This window comes from Pyxicephalus adspersus, chromosome 6 (assembly GCF_032062135.1).
Source record: "Pyxicephalus adspersus chromosome 6, UCB_Pads_2.0, whole genome shotgun sequence".
NCBI lineage: Eukaryota > Metazoa > Chordata > Amphibia > Anura > Pyxicephalidae > Pyxicephalus > Pyxicephalus adspersus.
This window is the reverse complement of record NC_092863.1, coordinates 4,325,370-4,345,908: the sequence shown is the minus strand read 5'-3', so window position 1 is coordinate 4,345,908 and position 20,539 is coordinate 4,325,370. Positions and strand designations below refer to the sequence as shown.

The window sequence follows — 20,539 nt, the reverse complement described above, 5'->3', positions numbered from 1 at the left end:
ATTCCAGGATCTCTCATCCATTCTCATTTATTCCAGGATCTCTCATTCATTCTCATCCATTCCATGATCTCTCATCCATTCCAAAGTTTCTCATCCATTCCAGGATCTTCCATCTATTCTCATCCATTCCAGCATCTATTATCCATTCTCATCCCTTCCAGGATCTCTTATCCATTCCAGGATCTCTCTCATCCATTCTCATCCTATCCAGGATCTCTCATCCAATCCAGGATCTCTCATCCATGCTCATCCATTCCAGGATCTCTCATCCATTCTCATTCATTCCAGGATCTTTCATCCATTCCAGTATCTCTCATCCATTTACATCCTTTCCAGGATTTCTCATCCATTTCAGGATCTCTCATCCAATCCAGGATCTCTCATCCATGCTCATCCATTCCAGGATCTCTCATCCATTCTCATTCATTCCAGGATCTTTCATCAATTCCAGGATCTCTCATCCATTTACATCCTTTTCATGATCTCTCATCCAATCCAGGATCTCTCATGATAATCTATCTTCTCCTGGCTTCAAGAGCTTTAAGAAATCACGCCCTTTGTGTCTATGGCGGAGTAGCCTTGTCACCCTAGGACGGGAAGTGTTTAGGAGCTACAGAATACCCACATATACCATGTATTTTATGTACAACATTTTTCCATTGGATATATAAAGTTTTTAAATTTGATGATGTGCTTACTGTTATTGTGCTCTGTTCCATGGTCCACATGCAGGTAAATAATAATATGACAAGCTTGATACATATAAACCACCATTTGTCCTTCTTTTAGATATGCATCAATAATTCAATATATTTTCTCCTTTTTTTAGGTCAAATTCTAAGAGCAAGTTGATGTTGATTAGCCACACCAAGAAAATTTGACCTAAACTGATCACCAACACCGACGTTCTCACTCCCCGAAGCAGTGGGTCACCTGACATGACAAACGGACGTTTTTCTCTGCATCCAAAGAATGAAAAGCTGTGCCTAGCTGCTCCCTATAGGGAGATGTTCCCGCGTACAGGGAGAATAATAACACTCTCAGCGCGGTTTCCAGTTAACAATTGCGCTGTGACAGCGGGAATAAAAGCCACGTAATGTAAGCCTATTTACAAGTCAAGAATAATGTAAGCCAAGGGCAGCCTGGATGACAGGGATCATCAAATTGTGCATTGAGAATTTGGTTGGAAAAAAAAAAGAACAGACAAAATAATCCCACTGATGACCTTTCTGCTAATGTATGCGTTCACACAGAGCAGGAAATAACAAAAATATGAAACAAATGAGAAGTTTTTATCCGTCATCTTTTGAAAGTTCACATTTTACTTGCATTCTAAATAGGAAAGGATGAATAACACAGCTTTTTTGTTGGCACATGGGCTAGACAAGGTCATTTACAATGTTTTTCATACAGAAGAAGAATTAATGGTTATAAAAAGCTAGAACACTGGTGTGTAAATTTAGCCATATTCATTGTGTTTTTTTTGTACTGGGGGAAGTTGTTCCCCTTAGGGTTTGGTCGGGATTGGTCCCAAATTGTGACAGATTCTTGATGCGTTAACAATTAGAACTATATAGGGAGTGGAATTGTAACTTGCTTGATTCCATAGTGTGGGCTGGCATCCCAAGTGGTCATCTCTTCGGAATCTCTGGCAGACCCGACCATTGAATGGCTATTAGGAAGTGTCTACACTAGCTTTTCTCAACATTTTAACATTAGGGAAACCTTTGAAATAACTTTCAGGTCTTCACGGAACCTGTTTATAAATACTATGTCCTCAACGTGGGGACATTAGCATGGTGGTCAGTAGAAAGAATGCCTCTTGTTGGCCAGTGGGGAGAATGTCACCCCTAAAGATAGCCAAAAGGATCTCTGGTGTCAGGTAAACTGACTTAGGAGATCTGAATTGCTCATTGCTCATTGCTCAAGGAACCCCTAGCAACCTCTGCAGGAACCCTGGTTGAGAAACACAGTGATGCTTGAAGAAGGACCCATCCCATTGAATAAGACTTGGGATTGGATTGTCACATGACTGCTACATTTTGGTAATGTTTAATTTTAATGGAATGTTTAGTGAATGAGGTGTGGGGTTTGTTTTTGACAAGTCTTAAAGCCTTTCTCGGGCAAAGCTCCAGAACATACATGTGCACTTTGATAGCACGTAAACCAACCTGAAGGTTAATGGTCAATTCTCCCAGATTCTGACTTCAGGAACATTTCCTGTGCTAAAACAATCATATCTGATTATCAGCGGAGAACGTGTTATCGCTGACACCTCCATGGCATTATCCGTTCTTGTACTCATGAAAAGTTCATTTCACTAGAAGACGGGAAGAGGGGGGAAAATCTGTCCTTTTGTAACCTGATATGCATAACTCATACATAATAGAGGCGAGCATCTCTCTGTGCGGTACCCGAGCAATAAATCTTGTAAGAAACGAGGGAATAGTGTCCCAGCAGCCTGTCATTGCAATCTAGCTGTCCTTTTTTTCTGCAGGAAGTCTCTACCTTGGTATTAATCATGTCTTACAAAAAGATAAGCGCCACTGGCTTAAATAGGCTATGGAGTTCTTTTGTTACGGGATTTGTAGATTGTGATTGTGGTTTTCAATCTGGGATTGTTCAATGCGTTGAGGGAGGTTTGAGTTTTAGCCGGGCCTCAGGACTGTCAGATGGACGAAAATTAAATGGTAAAATAAATTCACATCACTGTTAACATCTCTTTATGAATATGTGCCCATTGCCATTCCTAGGCCAAAAAAATGAATGTTAAACACAGGCTCTGAAACAAACATGTCCCAGCTCTGTGCCCCCAGGTGAAGTTTACATTCTAGTAGCACTCTTCCCAGACTCTAATCTGTGATTTTGGTCAACTTTGGCATCTGAGTGCCCTCACCAATGCTTTGCTGCAGGTTGCAACCTCTAATTCAATGGAGGAACTCTCCCCACTATTGCTGATTAGAGCAGATGGGGCAGAATCAATCAAGCAAAAGCCCTATACAGACACCCAACTGACATCAGAAGATTGTTGCTGGAAATCCTCTTTAATAATCATTTGTTTCCAATGAGAGATCAACAGACGAGTGCTGTATGTACATATCTGTTCTATGGAGAGGGGAGAATGAGGGAGCAGCACCACGCTGCATTTCCACCACACTGTTTAATTCCAATTGGTGGTTCATCAATCTGCTGTGGCAGAGCAGTGCTGTATTTTATTATTATTATTATTATTAATAATAAACAGGATTTATATAGCACCAACATATTACGCAGCGCTGTACATTAAATAGGGATTGCAAATGACAGGCTAATACAGACAGTGATATAGGAGAAGAGGACCCTGCCCCGAAGAGCTTACAATCTGTATGTCAGAATTGTAAATATGACTAATGTTGCCTATACACATATTAGGTGGATGACCAGGTAAATGATCAATATTCCCCAGTTACCACTATCAGATGGTTTTCACAAGATGAATAATCTCGCTTGTCGCAGGTGAGAATCATCTGATGTGTGTTCATAGCTTAAAAGGAGGGGACTGGTCAATAAGTACACAATGGTAACCAGGTAATAAATCAACATCTGTACATCATGCTCCAGAATTATTTGTTTCTTTTATCATTAATGTGAGAAGCAGCTTTTATTATTTCTTTTGACATTGTCACCTGGCATAGTACCTTCTTGTGGGGCAACTGCTGGGTATTCTGTTCCGGTCCCCAAGAAGGAAATAAATGTGGGGGTCCTGCAAACATGGCTGATTGGGCTTTCTGAATAGAAAATGCACCGCATTGTAACCTCAAATACATAGGAATGTACGAGAATTCTTGCAGATCAATGAAGTGTGATTAAACGGACAAACGCAGGGGACATGTGCCTGTGCATATATTTTATTTTGCTCAGACATAAATGTTAAAAGATTTTCTCTGTTTTTATTTATTTTTTCCTTTTCTTGCAGCATTAAAGGAAAAGCTAATTCTTCAAGTCTTTTGGAAGAATATTCCAAAGCTAATATTGAAAACCTACTGAAAGTCAAACCAAGTGAATGTTTTGGAAAAAGGTAATTGTGAGAACACATAGAAGTTTATTTATATGGCAGTGAATGTGACAATGTTCAGGCCTTAATGATTGCACACACGGTGCAGGTCACTGACTCAGTAAGTACGTAATTCAGGATAAAGATGACAGCCCTGGAGCCTGCGGGTTGGCACTCCATTATCCTTTATTTGGATCATTGGCTGAAAGGAGCCAGACATTTGGCAATTTTAGAAGGAGTGATCAACTTCTCTGAAAACTTGTGTCAATTATTCAGAGTTTCTGCTTCGGTACACGGTAAAGGTGGTTTATGTGTTTCTGCTGACAAGGAAAACTGCGAGCTGAATGTCATTTGATTTCTCCAGTCCAAGCTTGGTGTAACTGCTTTACTGCCAGATAAATCCCCAACTTCCCTGTATTTAGGAAAACAAACGCTTTTTTTATTCTAAATTCTAGTTTGAACCAAAATTCTTCTAAAAGTCTTTTAGTAGAGCTATTTAGAATTACTAAGGCACCTTTCACACCTATTGGTGTGTGTTGCACCGAGTGAGTCCTTCATTTTAAATGATCTGCGAACACACACATATGATTTTTTTTACATGCAGCGCACTGCACCAAGGTTAATGCATTGCCCAGTGTTAGATATTTGTGTCTTTGTGGGCTGATGATTTGACTAAATTCAAATTTGGTCATATGTTATGCTGACACCCAAAATAATTTCTTTTCCATTTCTGACCACGTTAAAGACCACTGGAATCAATAGATGTTCTGTGTCTCACCCCCTTCATAGACCAGGTGACACATTTTGATGGTTTGTTTTCGTCTGGCATTTTGTTTGGATTTGTACATTGCACTAACTCTACTTCCTGTGCTTTATGCCTCATTTTTGTTCTGTTGTAATCACTGTGCTTTTCCTTAGCAGAGATGATGGCTCGCAGATGGCCACACACAGATTCTGCATCTCAATAGGTTTGTTGGAAGAAGAAAGGTTTCTAATCACTATGCAGTTTTTATGTCAAGGACAGTGAACTGTTTGGGGTATATGTTCTTGTTCTTACCATAACAAATGTTTATTAATCTAGATTTATTATCATATTTACTATTTTCTGATTGGTCATTACTATTTTTTTTTTCATGTAAAATTCTACCATGACTAACACTTAAAAACTTTAAAATGCATGCAAAGTTTGTGTACCTGTTTTGGATAGAGTTGGTTAGGTTTCCGGTTGTTTTTCCTACCTGTTTTCCATCAGAGATTTTCTTTTATTTCTTGTCCCAAGGTCACTGCAAAAAGTGAGAGAAAATTCACTCTTAGACGTGAATCAGTGGCCTCACTTTCCCCTTTTTTTCATGAATTTCTCAGTGACATTGATCACCACAACAAATATAGGATTCTACATATTGAGGACCCATACATAAATAAAAGCCTTATTGGGCTCTTGCTTCTCCCACACTCCATCCAAAAACACTGTGGCTTATTGTGGGTACTTCAAAATTGGCCTAGAGTTTCATAGGGTTTTATGTGAATACATCTTTGTCAAAGAACATCGCACATGAGTCTCAGACATGGAGAAGGCTTCAAAGCTTAGATCTGTGACCTGAGTTTGAAAGAAATGTGTGTCTGTGGACAAGTTACTTCTTTTTTCAGGTGCAATGCAAGTTGGAGAAGGCTGGGGTGATAGTTATACCTCTGCTCTGTAACATTATTGACCTGCTTGTCTGCAAAAACTTCTAGCTAGCAGTATTTTACAAATTTGTGAATGTTTTTTTTTTTGTCTTATCTAAATTTTGCCCATTCTTAAAATAGGAGAACGAACAGGTTTGTATGTGAGCAGAGGCTGTAGCTCAGAGGTAAAGTGCTATGGTTTGTCTCATGAAGGCCCTGAGTTCAAATCCCAATGAAGGAAAGTCCAAGTGCTGTGCAGTGTCTGAACCCCCCAGTAGGTGGAATGGGGTAGTGGGAAATGTTTCAGACCCATTACTCCATCCCACCACTGGGGGGGGTTCAAATACTGTACAGTATTTGGGTGGTGTGTGTATATATATATATGGGGTGAGGCCAATAAAAACCTAAGTCCCACTTTTTGAATGGGCTGCCCCGGTAAGACAGCCCATTCTAATTATATTTGTTGCAGTGATCACAGACCATGGACCGAAAGAGGCGGGGGGTCCACAACCTAATGTGATGCCCACATATGTTACAGGCCTGTGGGGGCCTGGGACTGGAGCGGACTGGTGGGTTGTCCATGGCCTCCAAGCTTTCACTCAGTGATTAGAGCTCGGTCTACTGTGCTCCCATGGATTTGCACTCGGGGGACTACAGCACTTTATATGGGTTTGCACCACATTTATGGGAGCACATTTGTGGTACACAGTGCTTACTCTCGGGGTCTATAGTGTTTCTGTGGATTCGAACTCGTGTCTGTGGCGCCCTGGGTCAACACTCTTATCCACTGAGCTACTCGCCTCCGCTCAGTAGTTCTTGTGTTCATTCTTCTATTTCAGAAGTGTATTATTGCCTGAACTTCAAAGGAAAAAAACAAAAATTGAACCTGCAACTTCAAAATCACAGCATGGCCAAGGGCTGGCAGCGTAACCACTGCGATAACCAGCTGGATGAATATTTTTTTTTCTCTTCTCTGTCAAGACTTAGTAGGTGAAATAACTGAATACAAATTTAAATAGAACAATCCTGAATCGAACCTTCAATATTATGGATAATTGGCCGGCTGCTAAACCCCTGCACCAGAGCTTTTCTCTGTGTTTGGTTTTTCAGGTGGCCCCTTGAACATAAAAACTCAGTAACTTAAGCCTTAGAAAAAATGGCATTCAGAATATTCTTCTTATTTAGACTTAGTAGATTCATTGTGATTAATGACTCTAAATATTTGGGGCCATAATGAGCATACCTATAAATATAACAAGAAAAAAAAAGATATAAACTCAGAGGAGCCCATTGTTTCATCATTTGTCTGTTTAAACCTTATAACAGAGCAAAGCCTGCAGCCCCTTGTACATCCAAACCTACCAAATCAGGATTTAGTGTTAAAATGGGTGAAACATTTGACTTATGTATGCATTGGGGATCAGCAGCCTATTAGGTTGATAATGATAATAATGATAATGATAAAGGTTAATAATGGGTAGGATTTGTATGTTTGGTACTGACTCCGAATACATTTCTTTATTTTCACTTTTCATTGGACTTTGTGCTTTAGAGACACGAGTCCTCATTTTATTGATGAGAAACATGAAGAGCTTCAGCAGCGGTCAGGCAGAGATTATATTTATTAAATTGTAGATCAACTTCCAGGTAGAGATGGGTGCTGGAATCTCAGTTTTGCAGTGAGACATGTTCATGATAAGTAATTGATTGATTGATTGATTGATGAGGACACATTGCTCTGTGCAGGCATCATGGGGAGGGCAGCAGTGCAGCAAACACCCTACTCTTTGCATGTTTTTATAAGGCACACAGAGTAAATGGCTCCCAGGCCGCAGGTTAAGCACCAGGTAGATAAAAACGTTTCTAGTCATGCTGAAATCAAACACCAATGTAATTGGTAGATGTGAGTTTAAAACTCGGTGTAATTGTGAGTAGTTTACCTCATCTATTCATACAATCTATACAAGTGTATACATGATAAAGAAATCAGCTTGCGCAGCACTGGTTATAAAGCCAGGTTTACCCTTTATTGACCCTTTCTTGCCCCAAACAAGAAGCAGACAAAAGTATGAAGGATTTTATTTTAATGTTGACACTCCATGATAAAGAAGTCATTGTTCACTGGAAAATATCTGAAATGAGAGTAAAAAGAGCATCATTAGGATTCCACATACTTTCCGGCAATGTACTTACCTGGTGACTTATCACTAGCAATACATGCTGTGAGAGATACTTGATAACGTGTAGCTCACTTACCTGGCATGGTGTGGAGGATACTTGCTGAGGTGTCCTATGCTGTAAGGCAGGGGTGTCAAACTCAAATACACAGAGGGCCAAAATTAAAAATTTAGACAAAGTCGCAGGTCAAACTTAAAGTTTATTGAAAAAATTGAGAAAGTTTTTCCTTCTCATTAGATATAAAACCTTTTAATATGGAAACAAAGTTTTGCTTATCATTCACAAATCTGGAACAAGCCTATAATAAAGTAATAGCACCACTGCTACAAATTCTCTGCATCTATAAAACAGTCCAATGCGGGTCCACGCTTAGGCAGAGAGGACGCGAATCTATAGACGCGAATGATGCCAGCAATTTTATTAGCGGCGCTATTTCAATGCAGTGGAGGGCCAGCTGCAATTCATATTTAGAAATCCTTTTGGGGGCCAGAAAAAATCCCTTTAGGGAGCCAGAGTTTGTAGAGGATACTTGGTAAGGTGTCCTATGCTGTAGAGTAGCGGTAGACAACCAGGGGTCCGCAGCTCTGGTCGCACCCCCGAGCGAGGTCAGTTGAAGGTCCCCACTAGGAGGGTGCACCGGCCAGACACAACCCACCCACTCTCCCATTGCAGGCTCAGATCTGTGATGGGAGAGTGGGCGGAGTAGTCATGATGATGTAACTCTGGTAAGTACCACCCAGCTCCCTGCGTATGTGCGGTCGAGAGCTGGTGATTTTAGTGGTTTGCGGAACCAAAAAGGTTGGCGACCACTGCTGTAGAGAATACTTGGTGAGTTGTCCTATGCTGTAGAGGATACTTGGTGAGGTGTGCCGTAGTGTAGGGGGGGTTTTACCTGGACCACCCTGTAGGGGATACATACTTGTTGACAGGTGCCATACTGTAGGGGATACTTACTCAGTGATGTGTCCCATTTTTCAGGAGGTTCCTACCAGGCAAAGTGTTCCATGCTGTAGGAGATAGTTACTTGGCAATGTGTCTCATGCTGTCCTACTTGCATGTTCTCCTGTGCTGTAGACATTTCCTACCTGCTGATGTAGCTCATAATGTAGGTACACTTACTTGGTGGTTGATCTCCAACCCTGTGGTAGGTGCATACTTGTGAATGTGCCCCATACTATAGTGGATTGTGGTGGGGGATACTTAGCCACTGACCTACACCACGTTGTAAGGAAATGTAGCTCAATGATGTGTGCCACACTGTAACTCTGGGGTCAGTAACAAGCTGATCATGTTCTACCCATTAATTGTGTGTGACAGGGCAAATCCTGTCATACTGCCCCTTGAGTTATGTTATGGTCAGTCAGACAGTTGCTATTTATGTACAATAAGGACCGCTTAGATGACTGGCACTTGATGAACCAAATCAGCTCCGAGAAACTTGGAGGAGGAGTTATGTTCCCCTACTATTACCAAATTCCTCCCCACCTATGTGTATATGTGAATACAAATGTATGTACGTCTGTGTGATTGTATGTTTGTGTGCATATGTAAAATGTATGTATGTGGACTGTCCTGGGATGTTAAGAGAGGTAAATCTCCTATCTTATCCCTTTCTGACTCTTCTATATCACCCCCTACATTCTTTTTTGCTCCACAATTGGACTTGATGGTGAAAAATCCCTTGTGTGTAGTGGTGAAAAAAATGGCCCATTTTTTCACTACTACACACAGGATCCTCAATTGCCTGCTATGGTGTTAAGAGACAAGCAGTGTCTTGGTTTTGCCCCACACATGGTTATGTCTGTACATTGTGGCTCAGGAATTGCTAAAGAACTACAGCTCTCTCAATGGGCCTGATTATTAAAGCTCTCCAGGCCTGGAGAGAATACACTTTCCTCAGTGAAGCTGGGTAATCCAGCTAACTTGGAATGGATTTCCTAATAGTCATCAGCTGTTTGTTAGCAAATGTTTTCAATCCTGGACCAGATGCATTCCAGGTTTGCTGGATCACCCAGCTTCACTAATGAAAGTGTATTCTCTCAGGCCTTGGAGAGCTTTGATAAATCAGGGCCTATGTCTTGAAGAGGGTAGAAGGGCCACGAATGGTGTCTTACTGTCTGGATGACAGCTTGAACAGAACATAGTTTGGTGTTCCTGGGGGGCATGTTTGGACACACTGCAGCTTGGTGACCTTTATTGTTTTCCATGATGTTTAGGTAGATCTCCACCCCTCCAGGGTTTCCTACCCCTGCTGTCTACTGCACTTTTACAGCGTATAGGATAACTACCTGCAGACATGTCCTACCCTGAAGAGGGTACTTACCTGGTAATGTGCCCCACATTGTGTGGACCTTCAAGTGGAGACATGCTCCATTGTAGAAGATAATTTCCTGGCAATGTGTTCTAGGCTGCAGGTGGTACTTACCTGGCAACCCCATCATACATTGCTTGTGTGTGGGTTACTGTAAAATCTCTGAAATAAATAGGAAAAGCAAAGTTTCTCTAAAACCTTAATTTATATTTCCTTGCCATTCACTTTGTCTTTCCTTTTTAATCTCGTACCTTTCTTGGCACGCGCCCTTGCTGCGGTTCACACAGCCTGTGCACAGAGCATGATTCTCCCATCTGAAGTCATCACCCAGCAGTCCCAGGTATGAAGAGGTGAAGGGAAGTCACTGTGGTTGTGGCGTCTCAGTAAGACCAGAGCCGTTTCCTGGTCAGAATATCTAATGCATGTTTATCTGCAGTTCTAAGCCTGCCCCAGGGTAATGGTTATGTTATTTAGCGCAACAGTTTGACTTGCAATGCTACATTATTTATGCTCGGAGCCCCTCAGATAACGATCACACAGCGATATGGGCCAGGCCTCTGGCAACATTTGTGACTTTTCTTTTCTTTTTTAGCCTGCATTATTTCTTTAATCACTAAAAACTGTTTTTTCCCCCCCTTCCCTCTCTCTTTCATTCTCATTTTTATGGACCACAAGTTGTCAAAAAATAAAAAAAAATTATCAGAGAAAATGCGCCAGCTATATTTTACCGCTCTTTTCATTCTGGAAGCCGCTGCCAATTTGTGAATAGCGAATGGCTGGGAAGCTCAAATGGAGGAATTCAAAGAGATATAATAGCCATCTCTGAATGGATGCTCGAAGAGAGCACAGTCTTCCCCAGACGGAGTGCGCGAGATAAGGAGAGCAGAGGAACTTCTATACGAGTTGAATGCACCCCGGAGGGAATATTTATCAGAATATCATGTCTCTTTATTTGTGCTGGTTCAGGACGAAGGGGAAGAATAGGAAGTTTAGCGAGTGAAAAGCGATATGATGATGAACTTCCATAGTTTACATATATTAGATGCTCTCCTATGCCCATCCTTGTTTTATCTCTCCAGTAACAACAATATTTTAAAGGCGCCTTGCTGGCGGAATTAAAACCTGAACTACAAAAGTGGCCCTTCATTCATGTAAAAAAGACAACAGGATACTCTCATTGGATGGGAGGAAATCATCAGGCAGGGCTTAGACCTGAAGTCAGGTATTGAGGCCTCGGAACTTGGTTCCTGAGAGGGTCACAAAATCGGGTTTTTGAATAATAAAAAGGTAATATGTGATTTTTGGCATCTTCTCCTTACAAAGGTTTCCCATGTATGATTTGCAATACCTAATGGTATCATTATAAAATGGATCAGAACCTTAATGTAAAAAATTATAAACAGGCTGCTTCATTTTTGCACAAGGGAAAGGTGATGTCTCTCCTGCGAAAAATAAACTTACCCAACTGTCTGCACTTATTTAAGTAAACTCATCTAACCTGGTTCCAGTGCCAGCCTGTTTACCCGCTCCTCACCTGGGTACAGAATCTTCAGCTATCTTGACTGGCCAGCCTGGAATGACATACCTTCTATCATGCCTAACAGCCAGCAATGTGGGGATTATACAAACCTGGTGTACATTGCAAAAAGGAATGCAAACAGGTAAATTTGTTATGTTGTAGAACGGACCTTAGCTGTCCTTTCTGCAATAAAGAACCTGCCTGCTTGAAATTTTAGCTAGCTTTAGTCCTGCCAATCTTCCAATCTCATTTTTGAAATGAAATGAACTTACGTTGCATAAGTTACTTATACTAACTGCTAAACTAGAAGCTGTGAAGTACTTACCTTTCACTAGAAGCTGTGAAGTACTTACCTTTCACTAGAAGCTGTGAAGTACTTACCTTTCACTAGAAGCTGTAAAGTACTTACCTTTCACTAATACATCACTGCTGTGATCGCTCTCTACATGATAGTCACAGTGTAGACACTGAGGGCAAGGAGCAGCGTTCAGGCACCAGAGTTATTATAGGCCAACTCTGCCTGTACCGTACTACCCCGGGTCAGGTGACTGGCCATGATTCTGATTCTGTTATGACCTGTCAGAGGACACAAGTTAGAGCTCATTTTATTTTATAAAAGCTTGGATTTTTATTACAGCTGCATTATGACACTGGCCATATACAAATGATGACAATAACAAATGCTACAAAATCCCCCCAACCTGTTCCCTTTAAGCTGTAAGTCCGCTTTAACACGGCTCATCATTAATTTGGATTGTGTGAAATGAAATCCTACCACCCTGAATGAGAAGTGGAGATGTTTTTTCTTTTGTAGCAGTGGTGTGCAGACAAGGATCCCAGCTGTTCTGTAATAATTAATCTGACGATACAGCAAATCCCGGTTGCAATTAAAAGGTCTATCTGTTTTGTCTTCCTAATCACAATGTAGAGCAAACCTTATCCTAGTGCTTCAGGAGCAGAGAAAATAATGTGGCCGGATAAGGAAGACGATTCTCTCTGGTAATATCAGTCATATTACAGAAAGCATAGAAATGCCACCACTGAGGGGCTTATAAAGGGAGGAACAGAAAAGTGTTGTTATTCAGACCCAAATTTCTATTTAGACTCCAAATGAGTAAACTTGCAGAACAGAGCAACAGATTCACTTTAAATAAGGTGTCAAGTCAAATGTTTATTCTAGTTTTGGATATGGTGTAGAGGGAGTAGGACTTTCTATCAGGTTGTTCTGCTCTCCATGGTGGTGGTGTTGTCGACATTTCCAAACTTCCTGCCAAAATGGCCAGGTTTGGGCAGACAGGAAATAGGGAACAGGAATAGAGACAGAAATATAAATCTGAGGGTTCTGGCTTTTGCCTACTCTACTATATGAAACCAATTTTTATTTCTCTCTGTGTTGCTATGGTAGAGTTTTTCCATTTCCTGTGTGTCAAAACTTAGTCACTTCGATTAAAGCCACACATAGTAGTAAATGCAGATAAGCCTAGGCCTTTCCCCTACCAAGGGTTTGTCTTCACTTTAAGTCCTTCCCAGTAGTGTGTACTTACCTCTCCTTTCTAACCATATTAAATAAAGAAAAGGCCCCATGTAAACCACAAGTCTATGCCGATATAGCCTATACAGGGCTATTGGCTTTCCCCCTGATTGGCTCAGCATTGACTTATACAAATCGAGCCACGTCATGCTTCTCCTGCTGAACGGAGTGGTGGGGAAGTGATAGAAAGACAAGTTACAATGCTTTGCTGAACAGGCAGAGTTTGCTTGAACCCCCAGATAAACATATAGCCATTTACCTCTGACAAGTTCCCTTAATCAGACCTCAACCCAATACAAAGGTGGACCTCAAAACACTAAACCTAGCGACCATCTAAAACAGGGGTCAGCAACCTTTACTATCAAAAGAGCCATTTTGCCTCCTCTTCCACTAAAGAAAAATAGTCTGGAGCCGCAAAACATAACACAGTTTATAAACTTTTAAAAGTTTTAATATTTTTTTAATTTTACCTGTTACAACAAGTGTGCATGTGTAGGCCTACTTTGAAATAAATTAAACACTGAACTATGCCCCTAGAAGCCTCCAGCTTCTAACGTATCATCCTGTTATATTAGCTGGAAGCTTCTAACGTAACAGGGTAGATTTTTTTGATGGGCAGAGTTCTTTATGTTCTGATGATAGCCTAACAATTAAATTTTAGGGGGTGTTAGTCACAGGTGTCTCCCACTTGCACCTACATTTTTGGTTTTGTACATCTCCCCATTCCAGAGGAATTGGGGTTCAAAGGAGGGGGATGTCATTGTACACACCCATTTGTACACGCCCCGTGGTAGATTTATTTCACTAGTAGATTTTTTTCATTACAACACCGGATAGGGAATTCCCCTCCTCCGCAGTGTCTTGGGAGGAAGGGGATCCCCCATCAGAGATCTCCCCGCGGCAGCCGAAGGGAGCCACAACAAGGAGGCTGAAGAGCCGCAGGTTGCAGACCCCTGATCTAAAAGCTACGAGTCTTACCCATTTCTCACTGCACCCAGATTTGGACATCGTACTTTGTTATCTAGTTTGTATATTCAAGCTGGCCACATGCATTGACCACAACAGCATTATCCTTACTTCCTGCCCTTACCTCATCACACCTTGGGCCTGATTTATTAATTCTCTTCAAGACTGGTGAAGATAGACTAATATGGGAGAAGCTGAGTTATCTACCAAACCATTCATTTGTATTATTCAGCAAATGTTTTCAATCCTGGATCAGATCCATTCAATGTTTGCTCGATCAACCACGTTCATCCATGTTAGTCTATGGTCTCCAGTCTTGGAGAGCTGTAATAAACCAGGCCCAATGTTTAGAGTACAGGTAGTGCCACTCAGGTGAATATACCTGGTATGAATACTTTTGTATTTTTTAATGCAGAGATGGGGAGTTGAGCTTGGCTGAGTTTTTATTTAACATGTGCTTATCCTTTTAGCATGCTGACAAAAACAAATCCAAACAGCAATCACCTCATAACCTGTAAATTAGTGATCCTGTCATTTACTAATTCGTAGGTGAAAAAGCAGCGATAGGTAAACAGTTGTCTGCTTCAGACAGAATGCGACGTCGCATGGGGGACAACCTGCAACACCCAATCAAGTTAATGCCTCGGACAGTTTAACACTCTCGGTGCTCTTTGGGGTAGAAAATCTCATTTTCTCTCATTATAGTGAAGCAATTATTTCTAGCACATGAAATCCATCTTGTGAACAGGATTGGGAAGTTAGCGAGGCAGGAAGAAAAAGCGCTCCTCGAGCATCTGCTGAATAAAAAGATTTCAAACAACTTAAGACAGCACTTTGAGGATGTTGCGGTAAACAAGCCACACAGACGTTACAAGTGTCTGTCTAATCTGGGTGTTGGGGGGGATACGTCAGCCCTACAGGAGAGAAATATCAAAATAACGGCTTTATATATCAGCTCTGGATTTCTTCTGGAATTCCTATAGATCTTCCTCCAATTACAATGTTTTCTGAATCTGAACTAAAATATTGCAATCATTAAGCATATGTGAACCATAATCTCATAAAAGCAATACATGTCATTGTCATTCCAATAGTTTGAAAGAATCGGCTTTCACCACTACAGCTTCAGCTTTTTCTTACCATATTACCTGTTGGTCCTGCCATGAAGGTTCTTATTTCTGGTATGGGGTGGAAACTGCCCCCTCTTAGTGTCACATGACCTACTTTTAGCTGTGGTCCAGGTATGATGCCCCGTTGTCAGGAGTAATGGTGTGCAGCAGATGCTGAAGTGACTGCAAGGAGACAGGAAGTGCCTGAAAAATGCTGCAGGAGATAAAAGTAAAACAAAATTAGGATTTTTGAAAATAAATGGCAAATTATGAATATACTTTGTGCTTTAACCAGCATTTACCTTTTTTTTAAAAACATTTAAAACTTCTTAAGCAATACTATGGTGTGTAATATTGGGGTCACCCAGCACCCCCCCCCTTTCAGTCCTGCCCTACCTTTTACATATAGGGCTGATTATTAAAGCTCTCCAAGACTGGAGATGATAGGCGATCATGGGAGAACCTGGGTGATCTAGCAGAACAGGTGTCCTCATTTTAACTCACCTGTGACAACTTTTTGGCCCTTCCATAACTTTGTGCCATTGCTCACTAAATTGAATCTCCTGCATTAACAAACTAAAAGGGGATCTATCCCTTCCACATCTGCCCCACCTATAAAACAAACAAACCATAGACTTTAATGCAGATATTTTTCTATCCAGACAAGAAAACCTCCCTTTCTGAAACGCCTCAACCAAAAGGTGATAAAATAAAAGAATAAGGCGTACTTAGCGCTCACTTTTCTCCAGATAAAATACTTACAGAGCATGTGACTGACCAGAACCTGAGAGCAAAAGCACTGATGGCTTTTATTTTCTTTATTTTTTAGTTTTCCAAATAACAGAGACACCGGGGCCGTAGGCATCTCACAGCGTGAGAAGAGAGACATGGATCATAAGAGAGAGCTCCTGGACCTGGAGGTCTGAAACGTGTTTACGGATTGCAGTCCCCAGGAGATAACAACACACATCATCCAGTTACAGATTTAAGCAGAGCTCAAAAAAATAAAGGCAAAGTGCTCTGAAGTATGGCCACCGGCAGATATGGCGAGCATGAAAAGGAAATTCATGTAGCTTAAAAAACTTTGGATTCAATAATAAATAACAAAGTCTGTAGAAGGGACTTGTTCAGGACAAATATTAAGGTTCATTAAAGCTGCATGAAATAGCAATGTGCAAAATCCAAATTAAAAAAGTCATAGAAAGTTGCTCCAGATAACTGGATGGGAATATTTGGGAAATTTCAAGGCAAAGAGTTTTATCATTATCAGACAATTTGCAGCTTGGCATCTTGGTAAAGTATGGATGGTGCAGCGACTCCACACACAGTGACAAGGCCTAATACCAATACCATATCTCATGTTGTATTTATGTTTCTGGATAGCTTAAAAAAACTGTGACTGATCCATAGAGAAGCCCCATATCATGCCTTGATGTACTCGTATCCTCGTCCTGCATCCCGGTGATCCCTAATACTCAAAGGACAAATACCACCCAAAGCACCCGTGACCACATTATGATCAGCTTTCCCGTCTTTCCAATGACCACCAAGTGCATCAATGACCGATGTGTTACCGTGAGGCTGAACAAAGTGGAACCACCATCACAGAATTACTTGTGCAAAAAAAAAAAAATAAGATGGTTGAGGAAGCAATAGGCAAGTGGATTTGTTATATATGGAGGTGGAAACCCTCACTATAGGGTCATCATTCAGCAGAACATATGTGGTTCCGTACCCACCTATATATTTCCCCCATTTCCCCTTGGTTAGTCAGGTGTTAATTCCTTCATATAACATGCAGCACTTCCACCCAATGAATATTAAAGATCACACATTATAATAACATTTGCTATTTTAGCACATGTGGCAGACCCAGGAGATTATCGGAGTTGTAGATATTTAACATGGAGTTTAGAGGGGCCCCAGGCACAAAGGTATTAAAAAAGTTTATCCACAAGTGTAATGGCACTTTCTCAGCAACCCAAATCTGGAAAACTATGGAACTTTTATAGTGCTAAACTCACACATTAAATGAAAGGTGTGACTAGAGGAAAATTACTAAGTATGGCCATACCTCAGAATTTTCATCCAGGGAATGTCATCTATCAGTGCATTCATTCACAGCATGGCAATCTGTCTTCATTCATGGCTCCATCCCTGCTGGGGAGATTCGTCCTCTCTTTTATTGGTTCCGGTGACCGTTGTGTCCTGTACAGACAGCGATGAGACATTTACCATTTTGGGGTCTATTTATGAAAAAGTGTCAAACACACCAGATTTAAAGGAGGAGCAGTGTTTGTACAATAATAATAATTAGTAATTGATCAATATATTCATTGTTCTCCGTATGCTAAAATGTGGAATTTTTTTCAGGTATTACCACTTTGAGAAATGGGGTAAACTGACAAATTTTGTATAAGTAACAAATAGCATGAGTAAAAGCATTTTTCCTGCTAATACTCCATTTGCCATCTTTATAACGTCCCTTTGAGCCATGTCAAAAAGAGAGGGGAAATCATCCGACGGGGACACCTGCTACAATAACATCTGAGGGGTTGTGGAAAATTCCTTACTTTGGTGTGAGCTACTTATACCTCCTGTTCTCTCTACACCAGCAGGAAGTGAAGAGGAATCTTTGGCAAGGGTTTAAACCATTCAATAGTCCATCCAAAGCTGGACAAAGTTTTGTCTTCAGATGTAATTTAATATTGGACTGTATCCATGTATAAAGTTTCAGTCACATGACATAACTCAAACCAGGCTGAATAAATCAATAATGTGGACAAATTGTCTGGTGTTTGGAATCCCTGCTGACTGGTTCCTTATACATGAAGAAACATTTCAGTGATGCCGAAGATGATAGATTTGGCTCATTAGCTTGGAACACAATGGAGTTTTTAATGCCCGAACAGAGTGAGGGATACTTCCTAATTCCAGCATCTGTATACTGATGAATGGAGCAGTGTGGGGTCTGTTCATCATAGTCACAGCCACAGGAGAGGAATCCAGCGGGATGAGTTCTGTTCTATGTTTATAAGGCGATGGATTGGCTTTTGATTTGTTCCAACAACAACCTAACCTGGGGAACGCATGTGATGTCCATCCAGAGTGTCAGTTTGTGGTGGGATAAAACTTTAAATCCCCCTTCCATACCCTAAGACGTCTGAGGCTAAAATTCATGCACAGCTAAAACTTTATCTTCATATAGAGTGTAAAACTTCTTAGTTCTTAGATTGTTGTTTAGTTCTCCTGGGAAGATTCACCATGTAATGGTAATATGACCAATGTCTCCTAAAATAATAAAGATGGGAAATCAAACATGTCTGAGTTACAGGAGGTGACTCTCCGATACTGCACCCAGCTCACCTCACTGCTAATTTGTCAGTTACTGCTATAGTACAATTCATAGTTAGTGATACAACATGGTGGATAACAAAATGAAAGTAAGGGTCATTGGTACACACCAAATCCCAAATGAATACATCAATCATTCCAGGCAACTAAGTGGATCAAGTCTTTCAATGGGGAAACCCGTTTTAATGATAACCAAACAAACTTTCCCACTTTTCAAGATCTCTTCTTATTTTCTGCTGTGTTTGCAAGTCGGGAATTAAAAGTAAATTTTTTCAATGTGACAACCATTCTCTACCATCTAATTTAAACAAAAAAATGTTTTGTGTTTATATACATGTAAAAGCAGCTCATTTATTCCTTTGGCATAAGAAGCGCCCCCGGATTGGCATTTGGCATATTGGTTAAACCCAAATGTAGAGGAGGGGTGGGGGCCCCTGATATTGCTTCCTACTATAGGGCATCGGTTTTAGTGCACCTGACAGACTGGTTTCACAGCTGGGAGTTAAAGGAATGGGTGCTGATGGAAGAATTTTTGTCTCCGGTGAGTCTCCGGTCTTTGCCATGGGTAGACCGGTCGTTACTACGGCTGACATCCCCCATACCTCCGCTTACTATGGATTTATTACGTATTTGGGATATTATCCTTAGATCGGGCAAATTGTCTTCAAGTCCGGGGCCCATGACACCACTGTTCGATAACCCAGCATTTCCACCGGCACAGAGGGCCGCCAAATTTTTATCTTGGTCCGCCTCCGAACACCGCCTCCGCCTCCGAACGCCTCCGAACACCGCCACCTTAAGGACATAGTTCATAACGGGCGAGTCCCCCCTTTATCCTCCCTACAGAAGTAAGTTGCTATCCTGGCTTTCGTACAGGCAGTTATTGTCTACCGTACCCAACACCCCTAATGTGGCTCTTTTATCTATGATCCCGGGCTCGCTTAAAAGTATTAAAAGAGGTGCCCTGCGTCATTTTCTTACCGCAGCTAGGGTCCTTATTCCGAGATTGTGGAGGCAACCTGTTGCTCCCTCTATAGCGGACTGGGTATCCGAACTCGAAAAAATCCGCCATATGGAAATGCTGGTGGCAGAAGATGATGACAGAATGGAACAATTTAAAATAGTTTGGTCCACATGGGATTGGTTTAAAGAATCTCCTCGACTCCGGCTGTACTTATCCTAATGGGCCTGTACATATATTAGGGTGCTTTCTTTGTATTGAGGGTCTTTTTATGTTTCCTCCAACCTCGTGTGGGGTATATTCTCTCTTTCCCCTCCCTTCCCAACCCTCCCCCCCTGGGCTGCATTGTTTTTGTTTTTGTTTTGTTCTATTATTATTGTTCTGTGTTAAAAGATATTTATATAAATATATATTAATATAAGCGGCTGAAACTTGTTAGAGCATTGTTTATGTTGTGTGCCTCTATGAATATTTCAGTTATTGTTTGCATATTTGTGTTGATTTAGCTTATTCTGATCATGAGGGCTTTGACGATTTACTATTATGATTGTCAGAGTATATGCTCTGTTAAGGTTGTGTACTTAATGTTTTTACTTATTTACTGCTGTCCGGGTAATTAAGATATCTGTGTTTTATGTTATAATGTTTGCTATGTATGTTTGTTTATTTTTTACTGAAAACTCAATAAAAGTGATTGACACAAAATATAAATGTGCAATGGGATGTCATTCTAAATGTGTAGCATGACAATGTACACAGAACCATGCAATACATCATTTTACAAAATGGATAAGTAAATAAAGCCAATGACTGAAAACCAAACTTGATCCAGATAAAGCCAAAAATCCTTTTAAAATAATTCATCCTGAAAGCATTGCCATGTTTGGGGTAACCATGCATGTTACTGCAGTA

The 20,539-nt window shown here is 40.9% G+C and overlaps 1 protein-coding gene across 12 annotated transcripts in view; it reads left to right on the top strand.

Moving 5' to 3' along the window:
* DOK5 (docking protein 5) overlaps positions 1 to 20,321 on the top strand; it is a 193,962-nt gene extending 173,641 nt beyond the window's left edge. For 4 of the 12 annotated variants that reach the window (XM_072414193.1, XM_072414185.1, XM_072414183.1 and 1 more), the window contains 3 exons: positions 830 to 1,098; positions 3,956 to 4,057; positions 4,955 to 6,028. The gene's annotated coding sequence lies outside the window, so the exon portion shown is untranslated. Of the gene's footprint in view, positions 1 to 829; positions 1,099 to 3,955; positions 4,058 to 4,951; positions 6,029 to 10,474; positions 14,160 to 16,141 lie in introns of those variants that run through there. The other 8 variants (XM_072414187.1, XM_072414186.1, XM_072414192.1 and 5 more) reach the window with 8 other exon arrangements.
* The last annotated feature ends 218 nt before the right edge of the window (positions 20,322 to 20,539 follow it).